The following is a 22,418-nucleotide window of genomic DNA, read 5'->3' on the forward strand; positions in this document are numbered from 1 at the left end:
CGCAGATAGTATGTGGTCTATCCAGTTTCACTATCATCAGGCAGTAAATCGTCTAGTAATTTGTGTAAAATCTCATAATTATTCGAAATTAACCAAACCTGGTCAGACAGAAGACGAGACGAGACAGAAGACGACGAGAGAGCAGACAGAAGAACGTCCTTCGTCGTTTGTGTCCCAAGACCCTGTGTACTACGCCCCATGGATCCCTGTCCCCCTGCTCATGAAGAATGGAATGCCTGCAGTCCCTTTTCGCAGTCCGGACTTTATGAAAGTAATGACACCTCAGGGCCCTGTACTAAGCAACAAGGACGGCCCGTCGTTACGGATCACTTCACATTGAGAAGTTCTTCGCAAATGACAAACCGCCCTCTTCATGTCGGGCAGCTCCCTATTCCACCATGATGTAATCGTCTCTCGACCGAAACTTCGGGGAATTGAACAACCAGTGGTATCAAGAAAATACCTGTATATCATGCTGGGCCAAAAACCCCCTATTAATTCACCGTCAACATCGGTGAAACCGCTATGCCACAAGAGTGACTTAGCATTCACATCCGCACCTACAACGATTGGACCAATGCCAGAGAATCGTAGGATTTTATCACAGACCTCAAGATGATCATCAGCAGAATCTCTATACTGGAAATATGAACTAGTGCCATACAGATGCAAGTTCTGAACATCCACATGAACAACGACGTGATGATTATCCGACAGCTGTTGAATAAAGACACAATCAAGTTTCCTTCCGCACAAAATAGCGGATATGATTTCAGAACCACACAATAGAACCTCTTCCAAGGAGAAAAACCTGGCAGATCACCAGACACAATATGGATGCTGCAAAAAAACAACATCCAAACCTCTACGTAATGCAATCTCTCCAAACTCAACATGAGCAATGTAAGCACAATGAGCATTCTACTGACCAAATCTAATCATTTAATGAAATAGAGTTGTAGTACATATCGAGAGCTCTCTAATAACACCCACAATATCTTTACTGTTCACAGAGTGCTTATTATCCTTCCGAAGACGTTTACAATTAACACAAGTCGGATTCTCCGACTTCTTTGGACACTCCTCACGCATGTGTCCATCACCACAATGAGCGCAAACTGCAGGATGTTCACAAAACTTAGCCCTGAGACCAAACCTGCAGCACTTAAAACAGCGCTGGACATCTAAATACTGCTTGACCTTACACGAAGAGAAGTCTACAAACAGCTTTTACAACAACAAACAGCTCTACAACAACTTTTCGGCAGCTTCACTGCGGAGGGCAGATCTGCCCTCCGCAGTGAAGCTGCCGAAAAGTTTAGGATTAACCTCAAATATCCCATGATAGCGCTTCGCCTCGCGCCTACTTAAATAATAATCGACATTCAGACGTGAATGTAGCCTCATCCATCTGTATTTTGCTCCCTAATGAGAGCCATTAATTCTTCCTCATTCAACCGTCAATCTATGTCATAAACAATCACTTAGGACGCCTCTTGCCTTTAGGATCGACTTTCATGTCGGACTTTCCGACTTTAAAGGAGTTAGAAACGACCCGCACAGTTTCTTTATCGTCAGCAATGACGACTGAACCCTTCTTCGGTTGTTTTGAATTGAAGAACAATTCTCAGGTTCTGCTTCTTATGTCGAAGGACGGCCTGAAACTCGTCCATCTCCTTAGTTATTTTAGTAGTTGCCCCCTCCTTGAGGCTGACGAACACAACCTGTGACTGCTTACGGAACAGACTAGCCTCCTGTCTCCCTTTCAGAACCTCCGCGTAGCGTTTACCCTGTGGAACCATGGGAGGGTCGAAAACCCTGCCTCACAACCTCTTTCACCTAAGGCTTAGTAGCCAATATTTCATAGTCTTAGCCAAGGTTTCAACAATGGGTTTGAGTTCCTTATCTTAGGGAGGATCTTACCTAGCACATTAGCCTCAGCACCTCTTGGGTTCTCCAAAGATTGAATCAAGAAGTCGTACTTCTCTTCAAAGGCCCGCACTAAGGAGACCGAATCTCCAGACCTCCCATTACCTTCAGAAAACTTCTCAATCATTAATTGATCAGTACTCTTCCCAGCCCGCGAAGAACCGGAAGGGCTTGCTCGCGACCCCTCATAACTAGAAGCGAATAAAGGGTCGTCGAGCCTAACGTATCGTCTCCGTATTCTCTTCGTGAGGTTTAGCAAGCTTGGACTTTCCCTTTTTTACTTCAGTTTCACACACTTCCGAAATCATAAACACAAAAAAATAGTAACCTAAACTGTGGTAATTAATTAACACTAAACATAAAATTAACAAAAACGATGTTTGCTTACAATCTACAAAAATAAACACATAAAAACAATTGACCAATAACAAGCACATACACCGACGACCAATAGCAGGCTACATACAAATAAAGATGGTTGCTATCAGCAACAGCTGTTAAAAAAGAAAATAACAGCTAAATTAAAAATAAATAAATGTCAGAAACTGAAGTAATACTAAACAATAAAAACAAACAAACATACAACAAAACACAGGAGAAATTAGTTAAGTTTCACCCCCGGGTGTGCAGTTCAAAGGGAATTTAAACTACACATCAAACTAGCCTAGATAGCCTGTCATGTTATCTACGCAAATTAATACCAAACAAGACTAATAAAACACTTCAGAACCCTAAAACAAGTACAAAACCATAAACCAAGTAATAGTGAATACAATCGACTAACAAACTATAATATAACGATAAAGTTACTCCAAATAGCGGAGTCTGAACACAAAATCAACTTTTCCTACTCGTGTCGCGTGTTGAAGCTTGTCTGTGGGAATGTGGAAATGGAATTTTGTAGCGGATGAAAAATGCCGTGCCTGGCTGGGATTTGATCCTGGGATCTCCGGGTGATAGGCCGAGACGATACCACTCCGCCGTGGAGATCAACAATTTAAAAACAAACTTTAATTAATTTTTTTCTACTAATAATAATATACACCATTCGTTTTTTAAAAATTATTTCCACAATCATACTATTTCATGTAGTAAAAAAATCACCACTAGTTGAAAACATAAAAAGTTTAAAAAACGGATAAAAACAATAACTATTTCAAAGGTTGGTTGATTATTATCACTAACCCTGTTACATGAACATTTCATGTTGATTAGTTGAAATGGTAGAAAGTTAATAAAAATAACATTTTAGGAGTGGAAAATGTTTCAGTAAAATATTTTCAATGGTATTATTTCGAACAGAATTTGAGGTGATATTTTTTGAAAGGTAAAACAAAATATACTCGTACTCAAATAAAATAAAATAAAATAGATGTAGTTTTTGAAATAACACAGCAAACCAAACTTAATAAATTTTGTGCACTTTTAATACATTTTCCTTCTTCCAGTTTAGCCTCTGGGAATTACCGTCAAGTATTACTAAAGAGGATGATATGTATGAGTCTTGTACAGTCTCAGTTTGGCCATTCCTGAGATGTGTGGTTAATTGAAACCCAACCACCAAAGATCACCGGTATCCACGACCTAGTATTCAAATCCGTATAAAAATAACTGCCTTTACTAGGACTTGAATGCTGGAACTCTCGACTTCCAAATCAGCTGATTTGGGAAGACGCGTTCAGCACTAGACCAACCCGGTAGGTGCACGTTTAATACCATAAAATGCCAAAATGTTTTTAACTGTTCTTGCAGTTACCTTATGGTTATTGCTGCTCTACTCACTCTGGCATCAACTGATATAACTGATGGTGTTTTTTTGTGTTAAAAAACGTATCTAATAGGTGGTAAAACATGCATTGGATTGAACTGTCAGTTCATTTAGTATATTGTTGTGGTATGCAACGTATATTCAAATGTTTGAGTTTGTTAAGATGCAGTTCCCTTTTTTAATAGATATGTATAATAGGTTTTTATCAATGTTAATGGATTTGTGTCAATAGTGGTTTGTATTGTGGATACAATTTAGTCTTTAGATCAGTTAACAAAACAAATCATTATATAATCTGAACTGTAACATCGCACAATTTTTTTAAATTTGTGAAACTGAATGAGCTTCAAACAAAGTTACTACATAAAAGCTCTCCATACTAACATGGACTCAACATTTGCCAACCATTTTAGATGCAAATCATAAATCTCTCTCCCTCTCTCACCACACACACACACACCCTGGGATGTGTGTGCGTGTGTGTGATATACCTTAGAGGTTGTGAGGTCATTATCTCCAATTTGAATTGAAAAATTCATTAAAAAATAAAAGTAATAATCATTTTATTTCATTAAATTTCTATTACAATGGTAAAAGAAAAAGATCTTAGAGTTAAAATCTATACACTTTCAAATATTTTATTACAAGATTCTTATTAAATTATTATTATTGTAATTATCTTAAATTAGCAAATTTAGTGATCTTTAATGGATTTTGATTGTTTATTTTGGCTCTCGATATTGGATTGTCAAAACTTAAAATAATACGCCTTTAACAAAGAGAAATATCCTTTCTTATCATTCAAAGTATGCTAAAGAGTGAGAATATCTTAGTCCTCTGAAACAGATTAAGTGCATCATTCTTGGTTAGCTGCTAAGCCAAGAGCGCTACGCCCAGAGTCGAACTGCAATAAATTTGCAACACTAGTTGCAATTAAATTCTTCACGAGTTCATACTGATGACATTGTAGAGCTACCATACTCAAATAAGGATAGAAGTGGCTTTAGCTATAATGTATAGATTAAGTATGCCTTTCAGGGACATACTGGCCCCTGACAGAAGTGTGTTCTATTGTCAAGCTCATTAATGGAAAAGGGAACCAAAAGCGATATACTGTGCATCGGGAGAAGTTTATTATCTCCAATTCATGAATCACCGAAAGTAACTGAAGCATTGTTGAATGGTGACCAGGGGGGTCCAGGGGGTAAAGTCTCCTGTGTAGACTGGAGGGTGAGTGAAGCGAGCCCAAAGAAAATTTATGTGGAAGAAAAACTGAAGAGTAACTTGATCATGAAATACAAGCATACAAAGTTTAAAATGAAGTTTAAATAAAGAGCAGGAATCTGTATACTATATAGTTTTTCTTCCACATAAATTTTTAACAAGTTTGTTTTTTCCATTTACGTGGGATATTTACCACCTTCCAATTCCTGATGTAATATATAAATTATGTTATAATGAACATAAAATGTTTATTTTATTATTTAAGTCATATCTCTCCAAACATTACTGACAGTAACACACAACACCAGGGACAATTCCTTTTTCTGATACTCATGTAGTAGTATATATAAGTTTTCCTGATGCAATTTAGATAATATATCTGACTATTAACTTACTAATTTGAATTAAATATTTGTTTATTAAGAAAGTGCAGTAGTTAACCAAGCATAAAGAAGAATTGTAAAGGGAGATATTATAAAGAGATATTAATATCAACATTTCTATTCAAATACTGCTGAAGTTGTTGAGTGCTAACAATTTAACTTTAATTCACATAGAAAAATATTTAAAAAAATAAAAAAAACTTTAAACTGATTTAACGAAATCTGAATATGTAATCGAGAACAAATTAATACAAGGAGTAAACAATGCAGGTTTATATAATTAGTATAATTTAAAAACTTATCTACATAGTAATATTATTTTTATAAACAATAATATTATAATTTAATGTAAATAACTTCATCAGAAGTTCTTTTAGACCGTTAAATAACTTAGTAAAATTAAAAGTGAAAAAATTGTTACGCTATATAGCTTAGTAAAATCACTCGCCACCAACTACGCAGCTTTAACTAACAATAACCATTGTGCTATTGCATAAATACCAACAGCACTTTAAAAATGCCTTTTGTAAAAGTAGATACAATACTTACGCAACGTTCAATAACCGACTATAATAAATACTGACGAGAACCTGCTGAGGTAGCAGCTCTAAAACATGCAACGTAGTAATTGGCGTCTGAACTATAATCATGACAGAATAATTGTATCTGCGTAAACGAATGCAGGAAAAGCAGTTTGGTGAACATTTTTTATTTTTATTACAAAATCTCCTATAATTTTTATTTACACCTACGTGCAATTTCCGATTGCATATTTGGGACTTCGTTATCAACTTTACGATATTCGCTTAAAATTTATGTAAGCGTATTCAACTTTGAAGAAGGCTCTAAGCGTAAATTTATCTAGATGACCACTCCACATTTCGTAAACATAATACAACTAAATGAGAACTTATCGTATTTTAAGTTTTTTTTTCATTTAGTATATTTCGATTAGCTAATAAAATCACTCTTAAAAAAGATAGTAAAAAATTGGAATGAATTTTGTTTTGATACTGCATTTATCAAAATCAGGTTAACTGACCGGAAAGTGATGTAATGAAAACCCCCTACTTGGTTAGACGGTGCATTCAAATACAAAACGGGTAGTATTTTAATTTTCATAAGAATGTTTTTTATTTGAACGGCTGCCTCAAGAGTAAACAGTTACTGTGATTTAATATTTGGGGCTGTATTTCAGCTAAAGATTTCCTTTAACAAGTATTTAAAGAAAATAAAATTTACAAATAAATGTCTTAGAAAATATCCTCCTTTATTCTTATATTGATTTCCGTTCGGGCACAAATAAAAACTATTACCTTGTAGGAATGCAGAGTTGTGTACAGCTAGCGTAAATTTTCTAATGTTCTGTAAAATAAGAATTCTTTTTCAAACGATATACTTGTGGGCTAATTGGAGCCCATAATTATACACTAAACGATATAATGTTAGCTAATTGATAATATTTCATGACGTATAAATTACATGTAAATTCGAAAATCTCGACCAAGAGAGCATGTAATTCTTTAACACATATCTTCAGAACAAGAAACCTAATATACATATAGTTGTTACAAAGACGAGTTAGCTAACACAAATATGCGTGCGTAGAGGTGTTGTATGTTCGTGTGTAAGATCTATTTATTGTGCTCCAGTACGAGATAAAATAGTAAACTGTTTAATAAAGAATATATTCTTATGTAATTTTAATAATGTCAATAAAGCGATAAATAACTGTAACAATGTCAATAATGGTGCCAGTGAAATCGTAATAAGTAGAATAAATACCCACAGCCAAGGGCAAAATAATCGTAACAGATTAATCACTCGCATTCCCAAACTGTACACAGAATCAATCAGTCATTATTAAGCAAAATAACTTTTATTATTTGTCTGATTACGATAAGCGACATTAAAAAAAACTATACAACACAAATTAACTCCCAATAAAAAATTTAACAAAATATGTTTTCACTACACATTTTTAAAACACCAGTATTATTATTACGGCAATATTTTAATTAATAACTCGTTAACTTTCTTTTTCCTGTTTAGCCTCCGGTAATTACCTTTCAGGTAATACTTCAGAGGATGAATGAGGATTATATGTATGAGTGTAAATGAAGTGCAGTCTTATACAGTCTCAGTTCGACCATTCCTCAGATGTGTGATTAACTGAAAACCCCAACCACCGAAGAACACGGGTATCCACGATCTAGTATTCAATTCAAATCTGTGTAAAAAAAAACTGACTTTACTAGGACTTGATCGCTGGAACTCTCGACTTCCAAATCAGCTAATTTAAGAAGACGCGTTCACCACTAGACCAACCCGATGCGTTAATAACTCGTGAACTAAAACTACATAATATTACGAGGGTTGAGAGGAATGGCTTCACCGATAAGTAACTAATCCTCAGAACTGTTTCTGTACAGCCACCGCATACGAAGAGCTCCCTCGAACAAGAACATAGGCATAATCCCCCCTCCTCCAAAGATTACAAATCTATCAACCATCTAGTAACTCTAAAGTCCCATAGTCTTAAGAATAAGCAGGAATATAGATAAAATCTAAATATTACTAAAGAGAAGGGATAACTGTAAGGGTTAAAAAAAATGAAAAAGAAATTATCTACATTCAGAAAAATAAAAAGATGTTTTAAAGTATACGAGATGATGATGACTATCCTGCTTACGATTCCTAAGAAAACTGACAGCTTTATCAGCATGGTAGCAGCATTTTTCCCCATCCACCAGTTCTTTGCGTAGACCCATTCAAATATATATTTTATCAAAAAGCTTTTTGAGACTACAGTACTCTGTCAGAACAAAAAACTAATAAAATACTACTTTAATGAAAACTTTTAAAACTTAATTGTTTTATCAAGAGGAAAAAATAATACCGCATTTAGAATTTAAAAAAATTGATAGTTTATTTTACTGGCAATCTTTCTAAACTGCCTTTTCTAGTCAAGATATGACAAGAAACCTTTGAACAAAATTAAACATACAGTTTCACCATGGCCGAATGGAATTTAATTGCACGAGTTTTATAATTTATCCAATTTAAAACAGTTTGTGCACGTATTATATAAATGTTAAAGGTATTAATATTATACTATTTAAACTGGAACAATAGGGTATAAAAAGCAAATATGTTCTGTAATGAGGATTGTTCTAAAAAAGGTTACATTTTTTTTAAACTTATAACGGCTAACATACAAGCATCATTCAAATATCAAAAGCATGACAAATTTATTTTTAAATTTGTTAAGATTCATAAGTAAAATCCATACTAATAACAACAATGAAAATAATTTTTCTACACGAATTAACGATGATAATAATATTTACCATTTATAACCTCATTATTTCCTTCGATTATAAATGAAATAATAATTACCAAGGCGGTCCAGAAAGTAACTTACGTGTGTGCCTAGCGTGATGATGGGTGGGGATAGAGCTGCCATCTTGGCGTCAAAATATTTTTACACTCAGTACGCATCAAGCTGTTGTAGCGTGTGAAATGTGATTTTTCTACTTTGTTTATTGTGAATTGTTGAAATGTGCACTTCAAGAGAAAATCCCGCGAATTGTGAGGTGCGTTCAGCAATTAAGTTTTTAATTGCAAAAAACCTCAAATCAATTGAAATTCATCGGCAACTTTGTGAGGTGTGCGGATGCAATGGAGCAGTCAGTTTAAAAATGGCCGCACCAATGTTCATGATGAGGACCGCAGTAGTCGGCCTAGCTTTGTGACTGATGAACTGACGATGAAGATCAACGACAAAATTCGTGAAAATCGCCGCATTACGATTACGAAACTCTCGCCTCATTTCCCCCAAATTTGACGAAGTTTACTGCGTGAAATTGTATCGGGGAATCTTGGTTATGACAAGTTTTGTGCAAGATGGGTGCCAAAAATTTAACGCGGCAGATTTCTAGAGAAGGAATTGAAAAGCGTGTGCATTATGAAAAGTGCCTAAATTTAAATGGTGACTATGTAGAAAAATAGTTTAAGATTTCCGCTTTCAAATATATATATATATATATAATAAAATTCCTTTTTTTTATATGGTTGGTTTTTTATATCTAAACGTAAGTTACTTTCTGGACAGCCCTCGTACATTTCTTAGCACAGTCAGACAATATACGTCGTTTAATATTATACGAGTATTAAATTTTATTAGAATAGTTGCTTAAAAATTTACAATTCTTATTTTCTTAAAATATTTTATGCTTTTAATCATTGACGCTACACTGCTTACTATAAGATTCCTTTGTAATATTGGTTGCTTACGGACAAATATTTTATCAGCTAGTATTAAATGTATTTATAAACTTAATAATTTACTTGCTTATTCTCGATAAGTATATTCCCAATCATCGGGAACTGCTTTTTTTAAACATATATTTAAAAAAATTGTTTTATAACTATAATAAACGTTAACCTCCTAAAATTAAACAAAGTTAACCAACTGTAAAAAAAACACTAAGAAGGCACTGTAATGAAATATATATTTTTTTAATAATTTTAATTTTAAAAAACCGATTTTTAAGATTACGGAAATTCGCCTATATCTAATACAAAAATAATGTTTGAGTTTTCTTCAGAAGTAACCAATATATCCATAAACAAGATAAATAAGTTTAATTAAGGCTATGCGAAATAATAACAAAAGTAATTTTATTTAATTTAATTTGCAATAAATTTAAAGTACTAAAGAAATTACAAGGCTCCAGCTATTCTGTTTAAAAGGATAGTCTTCAATTTTTGCCTCACCGAAGAATGTCTGAACAATAAGAAAACCCGTTTTAAAAATTAATAGAAATGGATTGCTTTCAGGAGAGTACGATAGCCTGAGAAAAATTTAAGAATTTAACTGTGAAAAACCACAAACAGATAGTTTCTTGCGAAGTACAGCTGATGTTGATTTTTAGAACAAATTACAATGTTCAAGGACTTCACTGGCAAGTGAATAAACAGACGAAACTTAAATTCACAGTAACTAGACACTCAATAAAAGTCGGTCACATAGTGAAAGAGGTTTCAAACACACGCCTGCGGGAAGGCAGGCGATAGGCTCTGTTCCACCCGGATTATAGTTAATTATCAAGTAAATAAATAAGTACAATTTCAGTTGTTTGGTTCGTTGATTTTTAAAAATACCTATTTTACGTTTCCATTCCGTTTAATACAAAACTAAAATAGAATCGGTTCATCTGTTCATGTATTGTGCAAGAACACCAATCTACTGACCGAATAGTTTTTAACAAAACTTCCAGGATGGCTAAATCGTGGCTAGTAGTAGTTAATATGATCTTCCTAAATTAGTTTTACAAAATTTATGCAGGTATAGAAACTGAAAAATTAACTCTACTTTCGCTGACAGAAACCTTTACTCTTTTTAAATTTAAGATATACTTTAACAAAAAGATTCTGGATGTTAAATTTTAAATAAAATGAAAACCACTTTTGTAAGAACAAGTTTCAAAATATACACTTAACAAAAAAATATTTTTTTCTTTTTAATTTAAATAGACAGAAATACATTTTAACATAAACTGCAAAGAAGTATTAGGGAAATTTTGATACAGGGTTTTCCTTGCATGTAATAGATAAGATCTAATAAATTAGAAAAATGCTGGATAATTTTGGTATTGATTATTCATCAAAATTTTGCATTGTTAGCAGCATTAAATAATGACAAAGAAATTATAATGCTGTTTTTTATAGTAAAAAAGGGTTGGTTAATAATAATTTTTAACAGACTGATTTCATTAATGTTGTAAATGATTACTCTAAATTATTATACAATATCGTAAATAAAAATAATCTAACGTAAATAAAAAATAAAATTAACTAATAAAAATAATGTGTTGCTAATAACACTGATCAACAATGATTTTGTTAAATGAGAGTGAATAACTGATTCTTATAGTATTTTTCATCCTGATTTCATATTTGAAAGAATTCTTCTATCAGGTTTAGTTTTTTTGCAACTACTATTCTTATTTTCAGATAGTATCATTCATGAACTCCATAAGCATAGCATTTTGTGAATGTATTTTATTATATTATCTATCAACTTTATTAATTATTGTCCCTTATTTACTTATAAACTGTCATGCAGACTAGAAAAATATCTTTAATTCTCATTCAAGTAGGAATTCTTGTGTACCATTCAGTTTTGTAGCTGGCTTTTGTATTTGCAGATACGCTGATATGTTATTCTGTCAAGTGAGTGTATATTTATTAAATTAGTGTGTTTATAAAGTGTTTCTTTTTAAACAATATTAGTTACTTTAATGTATTAACAATGCCTTGCACATTAGTCATCCAAACAATTTCTGCTACATCTGTGGTGAGATAACGTTGAAGTCTCAGAAAAGAAATATAACTCAACCGATAAAAAAGTCATATGAACTGTATTTTGGATGTAAATTAGGTGATCAGGGCAAATCTTAGGCTCCTCATATTTGGTGTGCTTCTTGTGTAACATTGTTGACTGGTTGGCTAAATGTATCTTGTCATATGCCGTTTGCAATTTCAATGGTTTGGAGAGAACTGAAGGATCACACCACAGATTGTTATTATTGTTTAATAAAGATATCTGGGATAACAGCTAAAACTAGATGTACTGTTAAATACCCTGGTATTCCCTCTGCCATGTGGCCAATGCCACATATCCAAGAGCTTCCAATTCCAGTACCACCAGAAACATGGAACTTAGAAGATGAAAATGTCAAATCTTGTACTAACTTATCAAGCGATGAAGAAAGATATCCAAATTTTTTAGAAAATAGATATACTGAACCCCATTTAATTAATCAGTTGGAATTAAATGATCTGGTTCGTGATCTAACTTTATCAAAGAATCAAGCAGAAATACTGGCATCAAAATTGAAAGAATGGCATCTTTTATAACGAACACTAAAATAAGTGTTTTCTGTGACAGACAGTAAGAATTTGAACTTTACTTATCTCAGTATGAAAACTGAGTATATTGTAATGATGTGGACTCTTTACTGGAAGCTTTGGAACATATGCATCATCCTGATGAATGGTGACTTTTTACTGACTTATTAAAGCTTAATTTGAAAGCTGTTCTACTTTACATTGGAAATAAATACCCATCAATACCATTATCATATGCAGTTCACATAAAGGAGTCATATGAAAATATGAAACTTCTACTGAGCAGAATTCAGTATGAGAAATATTTATGGCATATTTGTGGAGATTTGAAAGTAATAGCGCTTTTACTTGGACTGCGATTTGGATACGCTAAGTTCTGTTGTTTTTTGTGCAAGTGGGATAACAGGGATAGGAAAAGTAATTACATAAAAGAGCAGTGGCCCAAGAGAGAAGTACTGACTGTAGGAGAGAAGAATGTTGTTAGTCAGGCATTAGTAAAACCAGAAAAAGTTTATCTTCTCCCACTTCACATTAAGCTAGGCTTATTCAGAACTTTTGTTAAAGAAATGGATCATAATGTTGCAGGGTTTCAGTTTATAAAAAAAACAAATTCCCTAATATAAGCGATGCTAAAACAAGGGGGTCCCACCCCATAATAATCCCATATTTGTATGAATGTGAGGTGTGCCTGTGACGCACATGGTGCTGAGGTTATGCCATCGACAGCAATTCCAGCATCACGTTGTGTGAGGGAGTGGTTTTTTAATGGGTCCCACTGCAGTAGGTGGTGAAACCCACACATCCAGTAAGTACGGGCTAGTGGGCGTTTGGTTGGGGCACATTTTCCCAATTCAAAAAAAAAAAAAATATTCACCATACATTTTTTGTTTCAAATGAAATTTCAATTACAAAAAACAGAGTCCGATAGAAAAATTCTGTTAACATGTATGAAATCAGTATAAAAATTAAAAATGATCAGCCATTCACTTTCATTTAACAAACAAAAAACTACATTTTGTTGACGACTGTAACTTCAGATGTAATAGCATGAAATTAATAATAATTTATTTAATTAATTATGATATATATTATTATTAGTTTAATTATGAAAGTAGTAAGTTTTTTTTTTTTTAATTTAGATTAGTAATTTGAAATTTAGAAAAGCAACAATGGTTACAACTAGATGTGGAATAGGCATTTGATAAAATCAATAAAAACTATTAAAAGGCTTACTGTGAAAGGAAGAGATTTTCCTTCATCGGTATTACCTGGTGGAAGTTCTACAAAGCACTATCAGACTTTTATCTATTAGGACCAGAATAAATATGAAAAACTAACAGAGGAGTTAAACAAGATTATAGTCTATCACCTGTATTATTTCATTTATACATGGACAAAATCAGTGATTGATAAATGATCAGGACAAGCTTCATTATTGACAACTGTTTTATTCATATGCTCCTCTAAGCTGATTAGGTAGTACTGCTAAAAGTACTGGTAGGTAAAATCAAGATGCTCCTATATAGATTAAATGAAGTCAGAAAAATATTTCATTGTAGAATATCTTTAGAAAAAATGATTGCATTCCATGACAAGGACCTTGTTAAAACAAAAATAGAAGTCTAAAACAAGTAATAGATTTTAATTATTTGAGTTATAATGTCTTACACTTGCCTATTAAAAGCACAGAAAATGACATTCTTCCAGTGAGCATGGTTCCATCAATAGCTGCATGAGAAACAAATCCTGATCGAATCAATGCATAAATTGAATTAAAATATAGCATTTTCAATTTTATTATGGGGGTTATAAACATGGGTTATACAATATCTAAAGAAAATAAAAATCAGGTTCAGGCTGCTGCATTTCCATAAAAGCTAAAAAGAATGGACTGTTTAAGGAATGAAGACATTCAGAAAGAGAGACTGGATGGAAGTCCATTGTTTACTGCACAAACTATAGTTAACATCTAGAACACAGGACAATTGGGCGGGCTGAGACTTGTTCAGAAATCTTTAGCTTCTTCAAACAACAAAACTTGAAGTACTGAGATGTTTTGAATATATTCTATTTTTATACAACAAAAAAAAAACCATATGAACAAGAAAATAAAGCAGTAGCTCCCGGTTCCCTTATTAATAAATTCAACCAGGTTTTTTCTCAAAATATATTCTACCATAATAAAAAAATTAAGATAATGTTCAAAAGTTTTGGATTTTCTTGTCTCTCAAGATGTCTATTCTCTACATTAAAAAAAACATCCTACATTAAAAAAACTGAAGTACTGTGATATTCAAACCATTCATTTTCTAAGCATGCTCTATCTTAAAAAGAAACTAAAAATCATGTGGGAGAAGAACAGGTTCATATTTTCTTTTTCCCTCCAAACAGCTCATGTAATCCAGTCCCTCACATTAACATAAACTTAAAACTACAATACTGGATCTATTCTTTTTTAAAATGTGTATTAACTGAAAAACTTAAAAAAAAGAAACATTCTGTATTCCAAGATTCAATCAATCTTGGACTTTAAAGCCTCTAGCTCCCTTTAATTTAAAATTAAAATTTTGAGATATTCAATCTCCAACATCATCACACTTGTTGAAGGCCAGTAAAAAAAATTTTCTCATATTGAAAACGATTTGTGTTTACCCCTCTTGAATGCATAAATTCCTTAAGTCCCTTCATGGTATAAAAAATATAATTTTAGGATATTTCAAACTGTACTTCCAACATATAATACTATCACTCTTCAGATATTATAATATTCTTTTAACAGGAAATACTTACTGGAGGGTAATTTTTCGTCTAACAATTTTCAAATTAACCCTTTTCTGAACAATAAAAGTATAAAAATTATATTGTTTATCGATTTGGGTTAAAGGAATTTTTCTCAGAACAATATTTACAACTTCTGTGAGTGGTGGAAGTGTGATCACCTGGGTAAAAGGTGCTAGGTTCCCTTTTTATATATATATGCTGTTAAAAATATGGATTTTATATAAATATATAAAATCAGTATTTTACTACAATTCCTACTATTTAAAGATGGCAAATGCAATTTCCGAAACTTATACTAACTGTTTCAGAGTGTTAACTGACTCTGTGATCAAAGTATAACGATGTCCAGTGAAATAGAAGATTGAGAAATACTCAAGCAAATGTACCATAATTTAAATCTCCCTCTCAGCACCAACTATCCAACACAAGTAAAACAGTTATACAAGGAAAATAAGTTATACTCAGAATATGAAAATACATACATACATATGACAAAATTAAGAAAAAACTTAAAAAAGAAACATATAAAATAAATAATTTAATTAAAATTTATTAAATAGGGATTTTATTTAAATGACTTTTTAATTAAATTAAATAACCTTTACGTTAAAATAAATAAGCTATATATTAAATAATATTTAATAGTGAACCAAACTATTTGAAATAATTATTTTAGAAGAGTATTCAGTAAAAATATATGAATAATCTGGTGACACAAATCAAACCTTGAGAACAAAAAGAAAAAAAATCTAAAGGAAAAAACTGGCCAATAACCAGAAAAAATTATCAGAATTAGATGACCAACCAGTAATTATATTTGAATAAACCCCAAATCCAGAACAACACAAAAAAAAAAACATAAACAAATCCAGTAAAATTAAAACTAAAAGGAAATAACAACCAAAACAGTAAAGAAATAACGAATCCCAAAATAGACACTAAAAAGTAAATAAACAAAAAGGAACAGCAGGATTGTTATTATTGAACAAAATAAAACCATAAACAAATAAATGAAAAATAATAAACTAACCTACTTAAACTAATTATTTTACATTCATATTCAGCAAAAATAAATGAATTACCTGGTAACACAAATCAAACCAAACTTATTTAAAGGTTAAAACTTATTTTATTTAAAGGTTAGCTAATTATCGTAGATTTTTAATTTGTTGATTCTTTTTATGGAATAGAATTTTTAAAGAAAAATCTAATCCATAAATTTATTTTTCCCCATTACGTAACAAATTTCCCATATTTATTTTTTTCTACAAAATAGTTTATAGGAAAAAATGACAACATCCTCAGCAAGTAAAATTTACCTCAAGAAATATGCTATGGTTAAATGAAACAAGAACGTATATTTGGTTAAGACCTTGCAAACGGTGATTGAGAAGCTAATGGAAATTTAAACATGACTATAGAGAAATCATGTCACATCCATTCTGTTATCTATTGCACTGAGCCATTACAAGCAATATTTACATCATTTCAGATAAAATATAAGTTAGTTTACTCCTCCAAGGCTTCTTTTAAATTAAAGGCAAAACAGAAAATACTTTACTACATAAAAGAAAGTTAGGTATTTAAAACACATTCTAGAACTTTACAATTGGTAAATTACTTCCACTATAATCATTAAGAAAAGTAATCATATGTAATCTTTATTTCTACATGCTATAGTATTACTTCTGTAAAGAAGTTCGGCATAAGAAAAAAAAATTATTACTATTACCTGACTGAAAAAAACCAACATTAATAATAATATAAATATAGTAAATGCACATTAATTCCAAAATCAATATAAAAATGTTAATTGTAATAGATTAGTAACTTATCTTCATGTATTATCCAATTTTAAATCAAACAATATTGCATGAAATTTAATTCAATAACATTAAGCAATATTGTGAACATTGATAAGACAAAAACTACATAAGATTACACATTAAAAAAATTAAGTAAAATGAAACACGAGATAACAAATAATATTAATAAACTATAAGTAAAATTGAACACCATTAGCATAGTTAATATGATAATTGTACAATTATAATAATAATAGAAAAAAATACATAACCAATGGATAAAAAAAAATTAATTTAATATTAACAGTAGGGTAATTAATATTTAAATAGCATAATCAAATGACAATGTATAACCTTACTATACTTAAGTAACATTACTTTAATATTAAAGATAAATTCATGTGTGTGTTAAAACACACAAATATGTGCAAAACATCTTTGTAACAAACAAAAAAGAGATTACTTTTAAGTGAAAATGTATGCTTATATGCATATCCATAAATATGTACATGAAAATATAGATGTTAGTGACCTAAAATTTTTTCAGATTTTATTCATATGAAGCACTTCAAGAACCCTAATAGTTACATAAAAATAAAACTTAAAGAACGGAATAAAATGCAATTGCAATGCAATAAATTATATTATAATTCTTTACTAACAGTTAAATTACTTTATTACTTATGTTACATTATTACTATTTTGTTACACTGTATTTTCACCCACAACAGAACAGAGACAATATAAGCATTTGGGGTAAGACGTTGTGTGTGTTTGTGTGTATGTTTATTACCAGTTTCCTCAAAAACTACTGGATCAATTTCGATGCAGTTTTTTGCATTACATAGGTATCACTTCAGAGCAGGTTCTTAGATATGTTTTACGATTATAGGCCACCAGCGGGCATTGCAGTAGATGTGTTTTTTAAAACAGATGGGCCGATCTTGATACGGTTTTTTGCATTACATAGGTATCAGAGCAGGTTCTTAGATTAGTTTTATGGTTATAAGCTGCCAGGGGGTGCTGTAGTAGATATGTTTCTTCAGAACGGCTTCATAAGTTAGTGATATATTTTTAACGTTTTTGTACTTTTTTTTTAATGGAAATTTCCAGATATACTGGTAATTAATAGCATTATTTAAAAAAAATAATTTTTATGACATTAAATATTTTAAATTAATAATTTCAGGTATTTTTTTTTTTTTTTTTAATACAAATATTTTAAAATGAAATTTATGGAACATGTTAATGACAACACATTTTGCAGCCTGTAACTTTTAAATACAAGGTTATATTTGTTTCAAATGGCATCAATCAGCATAAAAAAGAAATAAAACAACAGCAAACTATATTACGAACAGATTATTTTTTTTTATTTACTAATATCTCTGTACAATTATCACATTTTTCATTTTGAGAAAAATATTTTGCAACACAAAATTGTAAAGCCTGACTGACTATTTAACCTTGAATGTATTAAATGAAAGGCATGAAGTTGGCACATAGATCAGTCGCAATGTAGCACCAAAATTCACCTACATTTCCATTGAAATAAAAATGAATGTATTTTCATTGTAAATGAAAAGAGAATGTTTGTTTATATATTCAAGATTTCTTCTCCACTGCTTTGTGTTTCATTACAGATGCAAATTCAATCATTTTTAGAATTTTTGTTAGTCAAATCTTTTTATCAAACTCAGATACAATAAAATTATTTCAATGATAACTGTTTCATAATCTTAAAGCTAATTTTAATAACAGAATATAAATACTATGTGTGAAAAATTTCTCCAGGAACAACACTTTTCTCCTGATGAAGATAAAGGTTTTTTGATATTTTCTTCTTAAAACATACTTAATGAAAAAAATCTGATGTGGAGACCACATAACTTGGTATGCCTATTAAATTACATATACACATTTTTAAAAGTATATAAAATTTTATTTCACTAATAACTTCTGATTTTTTTAATTGTTATTATTGAATTGTTATTTGTTGTAATTTTTTTTTTTAACAGGTTAAAAAAACCTGTTAATTATTAACAGGTTAATAATTATTAAAAAATCAATATATTTCAATTAAAAAAAGGGGTTACAAAAAAGGAAATGAAGTCAAATTCGAACCAATATGACTTCTCCTTGTAAGATAAAATACTTCATTAATTAAAATTTTATTTGGCTATAACTCTGGAACCAATGAAAATAAATACCATGTATGATATATCGTTGAAAAGCTCTCAATAAGGGCTTATTACTGCAGTTAAGAAAAAGTAAAAAATCCAAAAAACTTGGATTTTGGGTTTTTTTGGTCAAGTTGACTGCAATCGAATGGGAAGGTGGGCAACTATATGTTACAAAGTCCTAAATCCAAAATTTCAACATCCTATGGCTAATCGTTTTTGAGTTATGCGAGATACATATGCCCATACATATGTACAGACATCACGCTGAAACTATTCGAAATGGATTCAGGGATGGTCAATATGGGCATTTACATTGAAATCTGAATCACAATACTTCCTTTACTTTGTACAAGGAAGTAAAACCAATTTCAACAAAAACAATCCCATAAATTTTACGACTTTAAAATGTTATAATTCTATATGTGTTCTTCAAATTTGACAGGATCAAATCACTGTATCAAGGAAATATGTTATTTTTTTTAAGTTGTAAGGGAATCACTAGAGCAAAGTTCATCATAAATAACAGTTTTGAAAGGATTAAACATTTTCAGGAAGAGAACAGTACCTTTACCAGCTAAATTTTCATCAATTTGTCTGTTTTTGTGGTGAACCTCATACATTTATTTTAAGTGACACTTTTGGTCTATTATTTTAACAAATTTTGTTATCATTTATAATCACATTTTCTTAATCATGTGAACTTTGACATAACTTTACCATAATAAAAATAAAGTTTATAAAATTTATTACAATTACTGAAAACATGTTTTCAAATTTTTATTTAAGTGGCTACAACCATGTTTTGATTAAGTAACAATCTTTATAAATTTGCTTATTTCTCAGTTTTAGAAGGTTTGTTAAAATACACATAAGAGGTATAATAAGAAAGAAATACACAAATTTATTTTTTGATCCAAAATAATTTTCTTTAGAAAAATATTTACTAACAAGAATACTTATAGTAGTGGAAGCTGTGCACCATGGAGCTCTCAGGTAAATAAGGAAAATTAACAATTTTAAAATAAAACTAAATTTTTGATGTACAGAAAATTAAAAGTTTAAATAGTGTTTATCTTTATGTAGTTTGAGTATAACTTAATAGATATGGGGTCAAATATATATATTTCTTCATTAACAGGGCTACAATAATGGTTTGTTTGCACAAATTAAAAATTGTTTGCCAGAATACAAGAAATTTGTGAACAAACTTGTAAATACAGTTGAGTTGGCATTTTTTTACGTTGTTTGAGAAATAGTTTTGTTTTATTATAGGGTAGCATAAGAGAGAAAAAGTATTTTATATGTAGACAAAACATCATTATGCAATACCATTCTCTTACACAAAACAATGTCATGGATTTGTTACACTCATTTGTCAAAAAAAAAAAAAAAAACTACATACCAACTGAGATTTGCTGCTTAATATGAACATAAAATGTACTCTTAACTTTCTAGTCTTCACTATATTCAAACTAGGTAATAAGCACAACCTTCAAATTATACAGAACCATACCAAATGATATACTTATCCACCAAAACACATCTAATTATCTATTCAGCAAAACAATGCATTTTTTTGCTGCATAATTAGTCACATTGCCTAATATATAAAACTTGTCTGAATATGGAAGCATTCAATGCAATAAGAATTCCATATGTGTAATCAAGCACACATTACCGCTTCACACCCACATTTATAAAATGATATATATATAGATCAAAAATATATCTAATGATAAAAAATACATTCACTAACATACAGCAATCAACATTTATAAAAAAAATTGCCAACTTTTTAGGAAACTTATTTCTTTAAAAAGCATTCCTCCATGTAATTGGAAAGCGAGCCTTTAATTTTTTTTTATCAATGTAATGATAAAAGAGTACTGTTCAAAAAAGAATTCAGACACTGCTGGTGACCAGTTAATTTACAAGCAGATTATTGCACTTTAATATTTGGGTAATTCTAATAATTTAAAACATTTACTAATTTAAAAGTTAATCTTATCATTTGAAGAAGCATAGTAATAGAACTTATACAATAAAATGTGTTATTCCAGCATAATCTATATGATTTAATAAATACATTATTGATTTTCCAAACTCCTGAGAAAATTTTTTTTTAATCTACAGTAAGCACTATTAAAACAGACTTAACTTATCATAGTATGGAAACATGATTTTGCAATATATGATAAATTATAGTACAATATTAACTATTGAGATATGTCTTTAATATTGATGCCAATAATTAAATAAATCAATATATACATTTTTTTTCTAAGGCTATAAATACCCGCAAAAAAAGAACATGACTACAGGCAAAAATTTAGAACCATAGTTAAATAAAAAATGTTCAAAAGTATTTTTTTAACAGATTTAAAAAACTGACGTCACCATTATATGTACGGTTCATAATTGTAAAAATAGCATAATTAGTATTTTTACTTACCAACAAAATTATACAATATGTACACTTTACATCGATAAACAAAGCTTGTTAAATGAATGTATTTTATAGCGGCTTTAAAGACGCTTCGTATTCTTACTACGACCGCAACAACCGCCTCATGTTATTTGAGGTGAATCAGCTGAACGGAGCGCGACAAAAAACAAAAATCATTCAGTGCTAACAACTGAACAGATTTAACATACCGTATCAAGGTAATTAAGTAGAATTGTTGTAATCCGTCAGCTACTTTCAAATCCGTGACCTGGTCAGTTTGAGGTTAAATATTCATGTTTTGATAATGTTGTATTCTTAACTTTTAACATTTACATTTGGTCCTGCGATTCTTATGTTTCATATTTGTTTCTGTCTCGTGATTAAGCTGAAATTACAAATTTAAATATTAGTTTTAATAAATATTTGTTCCGTTAATTTTCACTTAAAAGTTAGTAATACCTACGATTATCGAATGCTGTTTTTATTTTTTAGTTGAAGGTATTGAGTACTTTCAGTTAACCTATCTCTATGTCGACATTTTGATTGGTGAGTTTAAATTTTCATTTCACTTGCTGGAACTTTAAAAGATTCCAAAATTCAGGATTTTATGCAAGCTTTATAAATATATTTTTCTACAAGTTATTAATTTTTATTAATCGTCATTATGTATGTAAGTTTACAGTTTATTATATAAGCAGAGTTGTAAAATCTGAATTACCTTAATATTGTAAGTTATATTTTTTGGATATGGTAATATATGAGGAGGGGGTTACAAATTCGAGGGTTGCTAGGAACAACCCTCGGGTTGATGCTGGAACTGGAGTTGTTTGTGTTAGACTTTTAATTTTCTGATTGATATGTAATTTTTTTAATACCAAGAATATTAAACTTAACTTTTTACATGGCGCTGTAACTGACCGGTTATTTCAAATTTTATTTATGCAATATAATTATTACAAAAATACACAACACAAAAATATAATG

At 30.5% G+C, this 22,418-nt stretch overlaps 2 protein-coding genes across 5 annotated transcripts in view; one reads left to right on the top strand and one right to left on the bottom strand.

Moving 5' to 3' along the window:
* The window catches only part of LOC142318797 (putative sodium-dependent multivitamin transporter), a 90,969-nt gene extending 69,374 nt beyond the window's left edge, over positions 1 to 21,595 (bottom strand). Inside the window, exon 1 of the mRNA XM_075355283.1 lies at positions 21,441 to 21,595. The gene's annotated coding sequence lies outside the window, so the exon portion shown is untranslated. The remainder of the gene's footprint in view (positions 1 to 21,440) is intronic.
* Positions 21,596 to 21,672: 77 nt separating this feature from the next.
* LOC142318798 (putative sodium-dependent multivitamin transporter) overlaps positions 21,673 to 22,418 on the top strand; it is a 122,282-nt gene continuing 121,536 nt past the window's right edge. For 2 of the 4 annotated variants that reach the window (XM_075355286.1, XM_075355287.1), the window contains exon 1: positions 21,673 to 22,104. The gene's annotated coding sequence lies outside the window, so the exon portion shown is untranslated. The remainder of the gene's footprint in view (positions 22,105 to 22,418) is intronic. The other 2 variants (XM_075355285.1, XM_075355289.1) reach the window with 1 other exon arrangement.

This window comes from Lycorma delicatula, chromosome 2, assembly GCF_047948215.1.
Source record: "Lycorma delicatula isolate Av1 chromosome 2, ASM4794821v1, whole genome shotgun sequence".
Taxonomy (NCBI): domain Eukaryota; kingdom Metazoa; phylum Arthropoda; class Insecta; order Hemiptera; family Fulgoridae; genus Lycorma; species Lycorma delicatula.